The 17,876-nt window shown below is 50.9% G+C and overlaps 1 long non-coding RNA gene across 1 annotated transcript; it reads right to left on the bottom strand.

Annotated features, from left to right (window-relative positions):
* Positions 1–775: 775 nt before the first annotated feature.
* On the bottom strand, positions 776–16,075 carry LOC306668027. The gene is made up of 3 exons (XR_013765712.1): positions 13,518–16,075; positions 6,500–6,620; positions 776–1,085 (listed from the first exon to the last, which is right to left on the bottom strand). It is a non-coding gene; the product is annotated as an uncharacterized lncRNA (long non-coding RNA).
* Between the last annotated feature and the right edge of the window lie 1,801 nt (positions 16,076–17,876).

The raw sequence follows: 17,876 nt of genomic DNA, 5'->3' as shown, positions 1-17,876 counted from the left end.
TTGGCTGTAATGAGGCGGCACCATATCCTTCAATGGGCAGGAGGGGAAACTCTGGCACATCCCACAGACTAAGAGCTCTGTGACACTGGGGCACAAGGCAAAGGTACAGTTAGAACCATCAACATAAGAGTTGGTTGCAGAGAGCTGAAGAAGCCAGTTTCATGGCTTAGAGTCTTGGGGTTGAAGACAGAGCAGAGTTGCTATGCTGAAAGATGAGAAGAACCTGGAACCCACATTGTTATCTCCACAAACCTTCTGGGGACAAGGCGGAGAGTTCATCTTGGCTGACTGAATCCAGTAATTGTACATTACGCACTTGTCCTAGGCCTTGTCCTGGACACTGGAGATAGGTGCATAAGGGAAATCCTGTCTCACCCTCAAATGTGACATCAGGTGGTGACCACCCCAGGCCTGACTTGGCCAAGCCAGGAAGGCTTCACAAAAGAGTTGGTACCATGTGTGTCAGAGCAACCATTCATGCCACCAACTTGCTTTGTGACTCCAGTAAATATTTCCCTACTCTAGGTCTCAATTTATCTACCTGGAATCACAAAACCCAGCTTTGATTTCCCATGAAATCATGTCTCACAGGCCACTCTCATTTTTGAGACCCTGCAAAGTGGGACTGACAGCTCAGCAGGGTGGCAGTGCTATTGGGATAACAAAACCCTAAGACACAGACCTTCCAGATGTGTCAGGGGCAGGCTCATGAATCAAGCTGGACCAATAACAGCATTTCTTCTCTTGAAACATATCAATCAAAATCCTTCCTTTAATTTTTTAAATCCAAAGCAGGAAAAAAAGCCCCTTCTTCCCTGGAAGGGGTCTGGAGATGCAATCCTGATTATAACCCCCATGATTTCAAGGCCATTCTGGGAGCCCACAAGATCCCCATCCACACTGTCCTGAAATACTTACCTGACTCAGAACTCTGAGTCCAGGAGAGCACATAGTTATGGAATTAATGTGAATGTTCTAATAACTCAGTATTCCCTCTCTTGTCTGGTAATAGGGTGGGTAGAAGGGGTGCAGAACCCAGGAACTTAACTTGATCCTGACACTGTCTGAGTTGTCTCTTCCAGAGTCTGCAATATTAGAGAGTGGCAAGTATTTTGTAATAGGGTGGTATGAGCATAGGAGAGTTCTTGTCTCACATATCTGAAGAATGAAGAACAGAGAGAGTGAAAATTCAGTAGCAGTTTATTAGAGGCAAGCAAGGAAAGCTCCCACAGGTTGGGAGAGGTCCCAAAGAGAATACCTTTAGTGGCACTCTGTCGAGGGATTTTTATACTGTCTTGGTGAGGAACTAACTATTCAGTGGAAAGTCCCTCTTGATTGTTCTCTGTCTCTGACTCAGTTGAAGGTGTACAATTTTTTTTTTTTATTTTGGTACTGGGGGATTGAACCCAGGGGTGCTTAACCACCGGCCCACATTCCCAGCCCTTTTTATGTTATATTTTGAGATAGGGTCTCTCTCTGAGTTTCTCAGGGCCTCACTAAGTTGCTAAGGCTAGTTTTGATCTTGTGATTCCCCTGCCTCAGCCTCCCAAGCCTCTAGGATGATAGGTGTGCACCACCGAGCCCAGTGAAGGTGTACAATCTTAATTTCTTATTAAATTATAGGAATAATGGGATGGTTTAACGTGTTTGTTAACCTGAGTTTGTCCTGTACTTGTTCCTTAAAACAACAACAAAAAAAACTTCTTGGGTTCAAAACAACTCTTTGGGGTTGACTAATGTTAGGATAGTCAAGGAAACCTGGGACAGCCACAGAATATATGGGCATCCAAACCATGAGTGGGACCTTCCAGTCATTCAGTCAAAAAAACAAAAAAGAAAAAGAAAGAAGGAGAGAGACAGAGAGAGAGAGAGAGAGAGAGAGAGAGAGAGAGAGACAGAGAGAGCAGAGAGAAGAGAGAAAGAAAGAAAGGAAGGAAGGAAGGAAGGAAGGAAGGAAGGAAGGAAGGAAGGAAGGAAGGAAGGAAGGAAGGAAGGAAGGAAAGAAGGAAGGAAGGAAGGAAGGAAGGAAGGAAGGAAGGAAGGAAGGAAGGAAGGAAGGAAGGAAGGAAGGAAGGAAGGAAGAGAAAAACAAGCTTTAGCCTAGGATTTTAATCTGAGGAGGTGGGATCCCATTCTCTGAATTCCCCATTTCTCTCTCTTGCCTCAATTTCATGGCAAATGCTTGATAATTGGAGAGCTAGAGATTAAAGTGTGTTTTTGAAAACTGAGAAGCAAGTCCTCAGAATTAAAAGCAGGACATATACTTTACCTCCCACTGCCACAGAACATAAAGAGAAAAAATTCCATGCAACCAAAGGTATACAACAGAGGGGTGAAATAGGCCAGTCTCAAAAGGACAAATGCTGTATGATCTCACACATACAGAGAGTAGTTAAATTTGTAGACAGAAAGTAGGGGCTGGGGGCTGGGGTAGGTTGAGGAGATGTTTAATAGGTACAAAGTTTCAGTTTGGGAGGATGAAAAAGTTCTGTGGATGGATGGTTGCAATGATTGCACAAGGATGGTAAAGTACTTATGCCACCAAAATACACCCTTAAAAAATGGCTAGAATGAGGAATTTTATAGTATGGTTATTTTATCAGAATTAAAGAAAAATAGAATAGCCCACCCTCCTCCCCCTTGAAAAAAAGTATTACAAGTCTACATGCCATTTAATATTTTTAAATATACAAAATATGTTTCATCATATTATTTATGATGCAGAATCACGTATCAAGTGAATGTCCTGAATACACAATCTTTAACTCAATAAATGGATCATTTTAGTTAAAAGGGGGAAAAAAACAAGAAGGAAAATGAGCGTAAAATGGGACACATAAAACTGGACGACCGAAGCAAGACCAGGCATCAGTCACGCTGTGATGAAAAGGTTTCAAATCGCCCTTCTAAAAGACAGACGCCCTTAGATAGGTCAAAGCAATGAAAGGCCCTCAGTGCAGCTTCACTGGAGGCCAAGGCCCAGGTCAGGCAGGAGCTCCTGGCAGGGTATGTAAGGAGGGAGGTGGACAGGACAACAATACTGAAGGGTCTCTGTGGGTTGGGCTTGTGCTAGGCTTGGGGACACTAAAGAGACAGATATGATGTTCTCAAAAGGACACGGACAGGAGGAAGGAAGTAAGAGCTTCCTTCAAAAATATTGATGACAGAGAGGTCCCTGATAGATGGACCCTCCCATAAGGGACAGCTCCTCCCCTCCCAGGACAATCAACCCCCCAAACACCAGAGAGTTGGATGTTTAGACATGATGGGGCTAAGGTTGTTTCCATTGTAGTCTGGTCTCAGCCAGGGGTCCATAGCCAGGTCCAAGGTCCCAAGAAGACTGGGAGAAATGGGTTGCATTAGCATATTGTGTCTGTGGGTGGTGTACTTTCTTGTATTTTTAAATTTTTCCTAACAAAAATTATAATAAAAAGGCCTCTCAGAGAGGTGGTCTTGGTGGTCAGTCCTCATGTGGTGGGGTGGAGAGGACCATGTTCAGTGACAGAGGCACCTGAATCCACAGCCCCATAGTGTGTGGGAACAGCCAGGAGGGTGGGACCTGGGCTCCTCGTGGGAGTCCTGGTATCCCTGGGAAGCTTGTGCCAGATCTGGGTAGACACAAGCAATGCTCTGTTTGTCCAATCTAGTTCCCTATGGAATGTGAGGGACAGGCAGGGGGACTGGGTTGGCACTGGCCTAAAATTCCAGAAAAAGACGGGTCGGACTGTAGTCAGGAGGGACCAGGCCTAGGGCAAGGGTAGGAGCACTGTCCTCTTGGAGCTCTGGCTCACCCACACTCAGGCAATTCATGGATTTTAACTGGTGACAGTCATCAAGGAGTATGCTACAAGATTCCCTTATAGCCAGGGAAGCTGGACTCTCAGCACCTACTAGGTACAGTATTATTCTCCTCCACCATGTACCTTCCCTGCAGGAGCAATATTAACCATACCATTCATTTTCTGTATTTCTGATGCTCTGACATCTTGGGGCTTTGCTGACCCTCTCAGGATTAACAAACAGGGATAGTAAAGGACACCCTGTGAGCACATCTCTCATATGCAAGAACCCATACCCCAACCACCTCTTTCATTGATTCTCAAACTACAGGCCACCAGCCCCACACCCATTGCCCTAATCACCCCAGCACCAGGTATGAAATCACTGTGGACAGCTTCTAGGCCCCAGAGCCTTCAGAAATCATTCAAATTGGTCCATCCTAGAGTCAGTCACACTACCTTACCCATTCCTCCCAACAGAAGCCATGATATAGTTTCTTACCCCACATTGCCCCCTTGCTCTTTCTGGTTGGTCCTTGTACTTCTGATGGGGCCCCATGGCATGGGGTTCCTCTTCTCTCAGGAGCTGTGAGTATAAACTGTTTTTTGTTTTTTTTTTCTATAACAGTCATTTCCTGATGGAGACATCCTCCCCACAGCTGAATAATAATAAAAACTGTTTTGAAACAGGCAGCCATAAAACCAACCCCCATAACTACCCAGGATGAATTCATAGGGCAAGTGAAGGGGGGTCATAAGGCACTACCAGGGCAGTGCTGCCAGCAGGTACAGAGATAAGCACAGGCACGGTGACCCCATCTTCTGGGCCCCAGCCCTGGTGTTAAGCTCCTCTCTCACCTGGGATGAGGAGGCCTGGGCTTCAGCCCAGCTGCAGGGGATCAGGAAGTGAGCTTTTGCCTCAAGTTGGCAGAACCTCCCAGGGACCACCTGGGCCCAGGGCTGCTGTAATTAGAGCCTTACCCTGGGCTGGACAGCCGACCACACCAGGAGACCCCAGCAGCACTGTTAGAGTGGTGGTCACTCTTGCCCCTTCTACACATCAATCTGTCAGGGGGATGGATAGAGTCTCTGAGGCCAGGGACATCAGCGGACTGAGGAGGGTGATCACCAGCTAGCTATACAGCCTCAATTTCCCCAGAGGCCTCCCCATTCTGGGCCCAACAGGAAAATCCATCTCTGCTATGGTGACAGGCAGGACTTAGCAACTGCAGTGGAGCTAGTGGGTACCAACTGGGAAGTCACTTCTTCAGAGAAGTGACTGGACACATGGGTGGTTCCAGAGGCATTCAAGGGGCACAGGGCCGGGAGATGCTGAGGCTGGGGTGCAAGAAAGTGCAGAGAAGTATGTGATGGAGAGATGAGGCTGTGGAAGACTAGGCTCTGAAGGCTACTCACATTTTCATGCAGCAGAGGGTAATGGGAGATGTGTACATGTATCCCCCACCCCATCATGGCCCCATACTCAGCTGGCAAGACAGGAGCCGTAGTGGGATGAGACTAAGTATGATGCTGAGCCCTCAGGGCTGGGGTCAGGGACAAAGCAGAGCCTTGCCAGAGATGGGAAGGCCCAGGGAGCAAATATGAGGTACATGTTTGGGCATGCCCCAGGCTGGGAAGCATGTATGTGGGTGTGCATGTATAGGTGTACCTCGTGCGTATATGTGGCAAATGTATATACATGTGTGAGCATTATGTAGGTGTGTACATATGTAGTATGTGTGTCCATGCAAGCATGTGTGTAAACATGTGTATGCATCTTTGCATCCTCTTATGCTATTATATATTGAGAACATTAGAGGAACAAATTCCTAAATGGTCTGGGACCAAGATTGCCCTCCATAGTACATTAAGCATCTGTGCCCAGACCAAAATGCAGGAGGGCAGAGGCTAGGTTAGTGACCCCCTCAACTAGCCAGCACACCCAAATCCAGGCACAGGCAGAGAAAGCAGCCCCCTGGAGTATGGGTTCTGTCACTTGGGGAAGGACAAGGCAACCTCCCCAGCTGAGAAGGACGCGATCCTAGAAGCATCTCCCCTCATCTTCTGGGGATAGTGACACATGGATGGACAGAGAGTGAAAGCCTGGGGAGAGTGGGGGAGTTGTCTCTGCTCAGATAGAGATTACACTCCATTTAACAAGGAGAAACTGAGGCTCGGGTTGTAGGCTTTGACCAAGGAGCCAGGAATTACTGAACTGGTCTCTGGAGGGTTGGATGTGCTACCACAGAGGGAACTCCCAACTTTCAGATCCACCAGTGGGGGCCAGAGACCCTGGGGAAGATTCTTGGCCTATAGCAGATGCTTTGGAAATGTTATTCCACTGAATATGGGTTTAATGATAGGACAACACATTGCTTATGGCATGGTCCCAGTAGGAACCTCAAGCTAGACTGCTCAACTCCCCTCCCTGCCCTTGCTTATGTCACTTCCAAACAGCCACCTTGCATGAGGAGCCTTAGTTGTATTTGTATCCACCTCCATTGCTACCCTTTCCTATTCCACTAGAGAATGAACAGCAATGCCCGTGTCACCAAGGTCCACAATACAGGAGAAGCAGCTGCCAGTTCTTTGATCCTTGCCTAGTCTCCTATTTATCCAGTGCTAATGGGGTCTCTCTGTGAAGAAGGAATGCTCCCACCCTGATGAGGAGGAGTCAGAGAAAAGGAAGAGCCCTGAAAGAAAGGGCTGGGGAGGCATACCAGATGGAGGCTAGGGCATCAGCAAAGGCCTGGAGGCTGGACCCCTTGCAGCACCAGGTTCTGGGCCTAGAGCAGCCTGTTGAGCCTGCAGTGAGTGAGGAACATGGATGTCTCACCAGAGCTGGACCTGGAAAGATCAGGTAACAGGAGAAAACTGAGGCAGAGAGGGCAACATGGCCTCAGGTCTCTGGCTACTTTGTGAGTAAGGTGAGACTTGTGACCAGCTTCCCTCAGGCCTGGTTCCATGGCCATCAGTGGACTCTAGGGGGACCTTGACCCAGTGCCACTACATGACATTCTTGCATCTGCCTTGCTCTGTTTGGGAGTTCACTGGTCCTTCAGTGGCCACCTCCACAGTCCTCTTGTCTTAATAAGCAAAGCCAAGGCTTATTAATTGCCACCTCATCAGTCCTTCGACCGTGCACCCAGGTCCTGGGCTCCTGGGACCAGCCATGGAGAAGCAGAGACCCCAGGGCTCAAATTGGACACTTCTTCTCATGCTGACCCCATAGAACATGCCTAACCTGGGCCCTGCATACCTCAGTTACCCTCTCCTCCTTTCTGGAGCCTCTAGATATCCTCTGTGGTCAACCCACAGAGTAAGTGGAGGCATGATCCAACATCTGCCCCACCTTCCTGGAGGGTTGGGATCCCCCCGCTGCAGTCCTTGTTCTTGCTCCCCTTTCCTATAGGACTACAGTGCTGGCAGGATGCCCCTGTATACAGCAGTGTCCCCCAGTGCCAATGTGATGAGGCAAACAGAGTCCTATTCCTTCAAAGTGTACAACTTTGATGACAGGTAAAATTGAATCTTTTTCCTGTTTCCTAAGAATTTTTATTATTTTCTTTGTAAATTGCAGTGTGTATGTCGTTTGCTGCCCTTTCTGTCCTTTTTTTTCCAACTCTCAGGAGCAGAGTTGCGTTCATACTGGTTTATGAGACCTTTGGATGTCAAGCTCATGGACCTGTTCTGTGCTCTGAGTAGCAAATATTTCTTTCCAAGAAAATCTGGTTCATGCATCCTGGGGGACCAGCCCCAAGCAAGAGAGGGAGGTAACAGCAGACACAGTGTCCCTCCACCCCAGGGACATTGCCCAAGTGCATTTGGCAAAAGAACAGAATCAGGTAAATGGTGATGGCAGAAGAGCCACCTGCAAGTCATGCCCTGTGCCAGGTAGGGAGCCGGGTATAGTGGCCTCTATCCCCACAATAGCCCTAAGCTGGAAGGAGAAGTGCCAGGATTTGAACCTACCTGAGCTAATGCCCACTCAGCCTGGACGCACTGCCCAGATACAAGTGTCCCTCAGACAAAGCCCCACCCCAAAATCACAGACCCCTCTGACATGGAATTTGGGACTGCTCCAGATCTGGGAAGGAATTGTCAAGAGACCCAGACAGAGGTCCTGATTCCCCCAGGGACTGGTGTCTGCCCTGTGGACCCTTCCCCATTAGCTCTTGCCTGCCCCAGGCTAGAGCCAGCTCCCTGAGTGACAGCAATTAAGGCCATGGCTGGCAGCAAAGCCTGTACCACTCCCCCCTCCCAAAGCACCTGACATGGCAGCAGCTCCCCGGGGGCTGCCGCACTCCAACTGTGGCTGAGGCACTTGGAATCGGCTTCCTTTTGCTGTAAAAATGGAAACATCCCCTATGTGAGACACAAGCTGGCGAGGAGAACGCTGCTGTGAAATCACACCCATGATGCGGTGGGCAATGGCTGGGGGCCCTGGGCCTGCCAGGCAGAAGGCCACGTGCATGAGGCAGGGATACCAAGAACCTGGGAGCTCAGGGGCAAGGCATAGTTCTCCCAGCCAGGCAACCCTGCTGGAACATGGGCTGGGCCCTCCCTGTCTCAAGTCCCTCTTTTCCTAAAACAGCAACAGAGCCTGCTGTATCCGGCTTCCCACTCCTGCCCAGAGATGCTGGAATAGCTGTGAGGGAGGTGGGTGTGGGGTGTGGTGGAGGGGGCTATCCAAATTAGAGCAGCTCCCCTCAATGGTGGGGGTGGTGGACAACAAACTAGGTGTGTCTAGACTTCTACTGCTAGAAGGAGTGTGATGGTGTCTATGGGGCGACCAGGGCCCCTCAGCACACTATGCTGTGCCAGGATGCCCTGGTGGGGAGGGGCTGCTCAGACACAAACATGCAAGCCACTTGCAGAATCTTAGCAGTGTATCTCCCAGATAAAAGTCAGGCTGGCACAGAGGTCCATGATCATTCCAGGTGAAGGTCAAAGCCACCCCATTTTCCTGGCTGAGACACTCCTCCTCACCCCTCCCTGAGCACTGCTCAGTTGCAGCTCGGCACCTTGGGTCTGAAATCTTCATGTAACTGCAAACAGCCCTGCACACCCACAGGCGCGAGGAACACGTGCTGCGCATGTGAAACGCCCCCATTCAGAGAGCTGTTCTCACCTCCAGGTTTACAAGGACACAGCACAGTGCCCATATGCCATGGCTAACAGTGGAGATTAGCCAGAGGAGATCAGGGTTCACGGGGGCAGGACAATACAGCAACCACCTCTGCAGGGTGCATTCAGTGAGCCCCCATGGCATCTCCACCCTGTTAGTGCTTTTCCTGCAGGTCTGCAGGCTAATCAGAAACTGGAAAAAGGGCCAGACTCACCAGGGGTGAGTGAGGAGCATACTCCATCCCCAGTGTATCTGCTCAGCTGCCCACCTGCTCAGCACTTCAAAAACAGGGCCAACTTTCCCTGAGACTCTGAATGGACACAGGGTAAGGGACCTTGAAGACTCAGCAGTGGGAGCCAGGGTTTAAGGTCTGGCTGGGTCCAGGGCCATCACTGGTAAAGAAAGATGATGGGATCCACAGCAGAAAGATCACAGGCAGGATCCCAGAGTAAATGGACTTCGGCCAGATGAGGGAGTACAGAAATAAGACCACAAAGGTGGGGGTGAAGGTCCCTGCCCATGTGAAATTTATTCCTGAGACTTCCAAAGTTCTGGAAAACATGATATTGAGATGACCTCATTAGGAGTATCCTCATGGAACAAGCCAAGTCCAGCATCCTGATGGGTAGGGGGCCAAGCTGGGTGGTGGATTGGCAGGTCAGACCATCACCATCCTCATGAAGCCCCTCTCTGAAGCCTTCTCCTATTCTCTGGCTCCTGGTTAACTAAGCTGTGCATCCAAGATCGAGGTTGATCACTGGGGCCCCAGCACTAGGAGCTAGATTGAGGGGTATTTTCAGGTAGGCCTCCCTAGACAATATAGGGTGGAACTTGCATACAGAACCTGCTGCCTGGGACAGCAATGCAGACCTCCAGGTGGCATCAAAGTTGCCAGTACTCAGTGGCCCAGGCAGGGTGGCGAGAGCAGCAGTGCATCAGTGTCCACAGTCCACCCTTCACCCTCATCAGGAGGTCTGGGAGGGTCATAAGGGTCCCTGTCCAGAGGTCAGGGGTTGTGTCTGCAGAGAGACTGGCTCAGAAAAGGGAACCATGTGACCTTCAGGATGTGCCCTCCTGGCAATGTCATGAGAGCTGCAACCACAACCCATGGGGCTCTCTGTGCCTTTTGCTGCCAGTCTGATGTGACTTTGAGGGTGATGGCAGCTGTGGGGTCATCAAGGCCAGACTTTTTCAGAGGAGATGAGCCTGCTGGGGCTCAAGCTGGCTGACTTCCAAGAGTTTCTGACCACAGGCAGAGGCCCAGCCATGAAGGTGTCCTTCTCACCAGGGGCAGCCAAGCCCCCTTCATGCACCAAGCAAGAACCTACTCAGCTTGAGTCCCCAAGTGAGCAGTGTGGACAGGGTTGGGGTTGGGCTTAAGGGAAGGGGAAGCAGGAGCAAGGAGGAAAGGGCAGGGTGGAGCAGGGACAGGGGGAAAGGGAAAGAGGCTTAGGGAAAGGCAGGCAGAGGCAAGTATTGACAACTCCCACACCCCTTCCTACCCCAGAACAAGTATCCAAAAGAGAAGGAGCAGATTGGGGGTTTTCAACTGGTGCCAGGAGGACAGGGAAAGGGTATCTGGACAAGCCATCTGCAATGGCATGGCTCCAATCTGGGTCCTCTGCTGGTCACACCCCCTCCCTGAGGCTTCATTCAGTCCTCAACCCCTGCCCAGGCCTGAAACCCCTGACTATCCCCAATTTTGCAGGCCCCTGGTTAGGACTGAGAGGCCAAGAGCAATTCATGCAGATCAAACAAGCTTGTTTACCAAGTTTGTGCTGTGTTTGCTCAGCCTCCAGAGTCTCCTATCAAAGTCCACCTGCAACTTGACCCCTGAACCCCACCAGGCATGGCCTTGGGCATCTCAGCACAAGGGGTACAGTCTGAACAAGGCTGCCCCTGGGGGCTGCTCCACCCTTAGACTGAAGCAGAGGTTTCCCATATATAGCTAGGATGAGGTAAGAGTTTCTATCATCAGGAAACCCCAGCTTTCTAGAAGGGAGATTATGGGGGTATGAACCACTGACATTCCCAAAGCAATATGGGATTAGGAGAGGAGCCCACCTGGCTGGTAGAGAGTATCCTGGCTCACTATTGTTTTGCAGAAGATGAAATAAGGTTTTCAGAGTTTGCCATGGAGGGGTGACACACCTCCATCCCTGCTGCCCATCCCAGGTGCAGACAGCAAAGCTGAGTCCAGAATGGCAAGGGTAGGAGGTTGCAAATGTAAAGATGTGGTCTGCTTGGCCAGACCTCCTAGTCATTGGCCCAGGTGGGCTATGGACTCCTCTTCCCTGGTGCCCCATCCTGCAGGAGCTGGGCCCTCAGATGCCCTTTGCTTTTCTGGCTGAGCACTTTTCCTGTGATTAATCAGGGCCATGCCACGAATGGTCAGGGGCCATCATCTGACTAGGCACTCCTGCTGACAGCTAGGAGAGGCTGCCAGAAACCTTCTGGGTAGGTGGGTCACAGGGGTCCTGTCTCATTCTGGTCCCATGATCTGAAGCTGGGTGTTTAATCTGGAGGAGAGGGGAGCATCTGCTGCTTTACCTCACCCTTACAGGGTCAAATGTAGGAAAAAACTGAGACTCAGATACACCCCTCACAAGCACTAGAATCCCCTACTCTCCTGGTCAGACTCAGAACTTCCTACAGGGAAATCAGGTTGGACTCGGAAATCCCAGCTATCACTCCAGAGTTTTATTTGTGCCAACACCTTTTTCCAGGAAGGGGTGGTGTACATTAGGGAGTGTGTAACATTGAAATGAGTCCCCATATTCTCTAGGGCCAAGTTCTAGCCCTGCCTCTAGGCCCCAAGGCTGCAAGGCATTCTCCCATAGTACTCTTCTCCCAGACTCCAAAGAACTCAGTCACCATCCATGCCTCTTGGGGACTTACCTATCACCCTGGGCCTCTCTTGGCCTCCCTGGATCAGGCTGGCTCTAGCTCCTGACATGAAGGCCAGGCCTAGCACTGATTCATCTGTCCTTCCTTGTCTAGCACCTGCCAATGCCATGGCAGCCAAGATGAAAGGTGGATAAAAAGGATCACATGGGGTCCTTTTTCCCAGCCAGGGTATTGCAATGCCCATAGGACATCCATCTGTATTCACAGGCCCAGAAGTTGAAACAGCCTGCTCAACCTAGTCCTCACTTGGGTCAGGATTAGTTAGCACCCCCAGCAAAAGAGGGACTATTATAAAACCAGTGCCGAGCAGGGTAGACAGACCAGGTGGGGCACGGCAGAGTAGATATGAGTATGCATGGGAGCAAGACCTCAGCACAACCTGAGACCAGACCTTCCAAGAAAATAGACAGCCCACCTCTCCCACCTCTCTGCACGCCCCATCTGAATTGCTGCCGTCCCTGCCTGTTGCTTCCTGGAACTGCTCATTACTTTTCCTTTGCTTCAGTGATTGCATGAATGAATGAGTGAATGAACACTGGACTTCCCCTCCCGCAGGGTTATTCCAAGGTCACTGAGGCTCAGAGGCTAGACAACTAGCCTGGTGTCACACAGCGGGTGGGGGAGGAATCAGCTTTCAGTTCCCATCACCCTGGAGGGGACAGAACTTCTCTAATGAAATCCCCTTTGCCAGAGACTGGGCTGGAGCAAGCCTGTGTCTGTCCCTACAGACCCCCTCCCTCCCTACCATAGCCACCCCTTGTCCTTCACCACTGTCCATAGCTGAACTATCACTCTCTATCTGTCCCCACAGTCAAACCTCACCCCCTTGCCACATCAACTCCTTTACCCCTGCCTCTGTCCCCATAGCCACCCCACCCTGGGACCTGACTGCCTGATGGAGAGCAGCATTTAAGTGCCCAGGGGGAAGAAAATCAATTCACCTGGTTCCACTTTAATCCATCAGTTCCATTTCTGATAAATGTCCCTGTGCTGGGTTCACGATGGAGCTACAGTGCCCAGCACATGCTAGATGCTAAGTCAGAAAAGCTAAGGCAAGGGTTTGGTGGGCAGAGACGGTCCTGGGGCCTCAGCTCAGGACAGATACTCCCCACACTTCTCCCCACATATGTACAGTCCTGTCCCGCTCCAAGACCACCCCTAAGATCCAGGCCCTGCCTAGCAGGAAATACTAGAGTCCACTCACTCTCTTTAAAGTGTGCGGGCCTAGCCTTAGACTAAGCTAAGAGGGGAGGAGTACCAGAGGAAGCACATATGAACTTGGGGAACTTCAAGGGTACTACCTGGGAAAGCCTCCAAGACACTTAGACAGGGAGTTGCTAAGATGGGATATGATTGTTCTTGCTATCTCTGACCAAAAACCAAAGTCTAAGAGACCCCTGTGAATTCAATTCTGACACTACCCTTACGGTGGCCTCTCACCTGGGCCCCTGCAGGCATGAAGGGCTCCCACATAGCCAATTCCCAACTGCTCCCCAAAGACCTTCCCCTTCATGGCCCTTGATACCCTGCCCTCCATCAGCCTGTCTCTTCACCAGACTGCTGCCCTCCACCCCTGGCCCTGGAGTCACACAGAGTCCAGGTAAAACCTTGAGAGGTAGAGTCAGGTTTCCAGATAAAGGAAAAGGAAGCCCCCATAGCAGAGAGGAATTGACTCAGGAAGGGGCCGAAGATGCCTGGAGCACATACCAAGTGTCTGCTATGTGTCTCAGGTACCTGGATCTATCCTGCTAAAGGAGAGCCACATGGAGAGGCTTGGCAGGAGCCCCTGTTCAGACACCAGGCCAGGCTGAGGTCCCACGCATGGGTCTGAACTCTGGCAAGTTGGGCTTACCCAGCTACCCATGAGCCTAGGTTGAGTCCCAGGACCCTCTCCACTATGGCTTCAAAACATGGGTTTGGACTCCCAGTTCACCTCAGCTGGCTGGAGTCTTTTCTCTGTGGTTCAGCCCAAACTGACCAGCACATGGACCCATGACCTCTCACACCCCCTGGCACCTTCCATGGCAGTCATTGGCCAACCTGGACACAGAGGTCGGACCCCAGCTCCTGCCTTTCCTGCCAGAGCCCAATTGAGCTCAGCTCCTTCACCAAGAACTGGTAACGTTGTTGGATGGGATTAAATAGGATGTGCGGCTGCCGTGCTGAGCCCCTCAGAGGAATGAGCTGGCACTGGAGGACGAGTGGATTAGACTCAGGGTCAATATTTGTGAAATTGAATTGAATCCGTCAACTGGGAGCCATGTGTGTTCTGGGTCGTTTTGCAGTTTCTGCCTCAGGCAAGCGAAATCCAACGCTTGGGCCCCTTGCAGGCCTCAGTTGAGCACAACTTAGAGCAAGAGGCCTGTGGTCTAGGAACAAGGAGCTCCCACAGTGCCAGCAAGTTGGGAGGGGTGCTGGAGCTATGGAGAGTCTGCTCTAGTCCCCAGGGATGTGGAGCCCCACCATTACCACTCCTGAGACCTGGCTGGTACTTTAGGAAAAAAGGAAGCGGGCAGACACAATCTGGGCCTGGTCTCTCTGGCAGGGCTACAGGGCTACACTATGCACTGTGGTGATTGTAGTACAGAGTGGGCAGATGAAATGACAGTGGGGGGGCCAGGAGATGGGGAGGAATGTGGTCAGGATGGGCACAGGGGATGAGATTGCTCTACCTCTCTGGTCACTATCCTCACTCTGCAGCAGGAGGTCCCAGTGAGATGAGGAGGGGACAATATAATTAAGTCCAGTCAGAGATGCCCAGTATTTCACCTTTGGCCCCCTCCAGGCCCCAAGACAGCCCCACTTCCAGCTCCTTCTTTTTGTACCTGGAGGTGACAGAGGTTCGTCTGCTGCCTGACACTGCCCACCTCCAGTCCCCAAAACCCAAATTGGATTAGTCATGTTTAGAAAGCGGCAAAGCTGCTTATATTTGAGCAAGGGCTCAGCAGATTACGCTGGGCCAAGAGGGTGCCTGCCTGCATGCAGGGAGATTTGGTGAGAAAAAACTTCACTAAACAAGTGTTAATTGAAAACAAACTCAGGGGGGATGATCCACCTGAGCTTGACTGGCCCAGTAAACACCTGCTCACATGTGGGCTTCTAGGGGCCATAGGGAGGGGAACAGGGTCAGGTCACAGGCCACTGGGCCCAAGGTCACAGTGCAAGGCCAGGAAGGGGTACAGGGTCATGGGCATCTAGAACAGTACACAGGAGGAGTATGGAACCAACAGAGGGTGACTCAGGCTACCCTTCGACCCTGTGACTCTATCTTCTCACTGTGACAGGGTCTTCTTCCCTGTGACCCTCTTAGATGCCCAGGGCCTACTGTGTGAGAAGCTTTGTACATGAGTCTTTTATTATCCCATCCATTCTAGCAACTGGAAAAGCCTCAGAGGCCAGGGTCTTATAGGTCAGAACCTATCCATGGACTCTGAACACAGGCAAGGACTGGAAGGGACACTGAAGCAGGTTGGAACTGAAGTCTACTCAGTGCAGCAGAACCTGGATGCCTGATAGGTAGACCATGTGGCTAGTGCCACTTCCAGCAGCAGTCCTCAGACAGGCCTCTATGCCTCCCCACCCCTGCCCTGAGCACTGCCTTAGAAAACTCACCTGGGTAACCTTCACAAGACCAACCAGCCAGAAGGGAGGATAGCAAAATTAAATTTCATAAAATGCAAATAAGAAAATCCCTACACTGTAAAGAGACTGGTTGGATTTGGGAGGGAGAGCAAATTTGTGAGCAATATTTTCTCAAGGAACTGTGGTATGGGGGTCTGTGGGAATAAGCCAGGCCAAGAGCCCTTGTTCAAATTAAACTACTAGAAAGGGATAGTGTCCTGGATGGTCAGGGATCTATGGCTAGTTTGCCCTGAGTGGCACCTCGCCCACCCCCAGGGCCAGACTGACAAACTCAGCCTGGCTCTAGGGGAAGGGGGTACACCTGTCCCTCTCTGTGTCCTGGAGCAGAGAGTGGTGTCTTGGCTGGAAGTGGCACTAAGGAGACAGAGAAGATTGAGACATGGGGAGAAGTCAAATGCCCTAGCAGAAGTGCAAGTGCTCCTGGGAGAGAGGCCAAGGTCAGGAAAGGGGATGACTGAGGAGGTACCCCAGCCCCCACACTATGCCCCATCTTCCACTCATCTCCCAACATTCAAGTGAATGAGAACCCTTGTTACCCTGCCCTCCATCAGCCTGTCTCATTGAAGATAGGACTGATAAGGAGGTGGGATTCCTGGGCTGATGGACAAATGGGAGGACACTCAGTGTATGGGGTCCTCTGAACTCAGCTCCTGGGTATCCCAAAACCCTGCTGGCATGAGCCAGGTGCTGGAGCTTCTGATACTTGCCCAAGATATCTATGATGCCTATATCCTGAGTTAGCGTCCTCCAGTCATGCTAACCATCCTCAGGATGGTTTCCCAGCTCTGTGAGGTCAGCACACAAGGCCCCTCTACCTCACACCCCAGCCTGTCAGCTTTGGTGGATCATCCAGTGAGCCAGAGCCATCTATTATTCAGTTTCTGCCTCTCAGCCCTCTCTCGGTTAGTACCTCGTAAAGCCAGGGAAGATAAATCTCCCCTCTGCTTGCTTCCACTGCACCAACAGGGAGTAGGGCAGGCACTGAGGCGATGACAGACCCAGGCCCCCTACCTCCCCCAGTTCCTGAACCACCACAGAGCATCCCAGGTGGCCCCATGAGGCTCCTCTAGTATTAAATTCATAATTCAGGAAAGATGCAATGAAGCAAGGTGCACTAGATCCCCATGACAAAGAAAGTTCCACCAGTTCATCAGAACAGCAAGAGAAGCCAAGTGCAGACACCAGGCCATTCCCAGGCTGACTTCTATAGGACCAATAGCCAACTTTAGCATGTGTCAGGATTTAGGGACTGTAATTAAATCTATGCCAGATGGAGAATCCTATGCTCTGCTACCAGGGAATCATGGAGCCCAACTCTGTTCCAGAGAGACTATGCCTGCAGGGGCCAGGGCAGCTAAAGAATAAACAAGGCAAACAAAGGACCTATCTGCATGCCTGCAGTCACACCCAGGATGACCATGGAGATGACCCTAGTCACCCCTGGTGGAAGAGCTTACCTCAACTATACCTTTCAAGCATACCACTGGTATGCCAGAGCCTAGGTGTAGCTGAGAGTTTGGGGCCCTGTCATGTCACTCTAGCGGGACATTTATAAATCCACGCCTCCAGAGAGACATTTGTCCCAATGACAACTGATGACTTGAACAATTTAATGCCTTGGCAGGTCCAAGTCATTCCCCAGTGCAGATTCCCAGCACTGCATAACCAGATTTTTTGAGTGATGAGTGACTGAATCTCAAATCTCTCTCCAAATACTTGGATCAATCCTGTAGGTAGCGAAGGGTAAAAAGAAAAAGAGTCACAAAGCAGAAAAATTTGGGTGAACAGAGGAGGGACAGAGAAGGAAGTGAGACCCACACTCATTGCCTCCATGGAACCATGCTCATCCTTGCAGACCCTCTCCCAAAGGGTCTGCTCCAAACCTATTGGAGACTCCAGGCCACTTGAGGCTCAGCAGAGAGGTTCTGGCTCACTCTGCTTCCAGTTCCCCAGCTCCCATTCCCCTCCAGACTTCCCCCAACTCCATAAGCCTCCACAGGGCAGAGGACTATGATCAAGGTGACAAGACCAAAGGGTCCACCAATTGAGTCCCTGCAATTAGTAGTAATGAGTTGACAGGCACCAGGTGCAGGCCAGGTCAAGTGTTAATCGAGGCTGATAATTAACTCAATAAGCTTCGAAGTCATACAGTCCCTTCTCTCCCTGTCCATTAGTACTTTGGATGTGGCTCCTGCCCCACCCCACAGCAAATGGATTGAATTTCAGCCATAATGATGACACATCTGCTCTACCGGAGAAGCTGGGCCAGCTCTAGGGACACATTTATCCCAGTAAGGGGGCTCAGGGTCTCCCCACTCTCTTCCAGACGGTTGCCCTGCCCTGCTTGCTGTCTCTTTCTCAGAACACTGTTCCTGAGGGCTTCTGACTCACCATCCTGCAACCCTAAGGGACAGATACAT

The sequence above is a fragment of the Sciurus vulgaris genome (assembly GCF_902686455.1).
Source record: "Sciurus vulgaris genome assembly, chromosome: 8".
NCBI lineage: Eukaryota > Metazoa > Chordata > Mammalia > Rodentia > Sciuridae > Sciurus > Sciurus vulgaris.
This window is presented reverse-complemented; position numbering and strand designations above follow the sequence as displayed.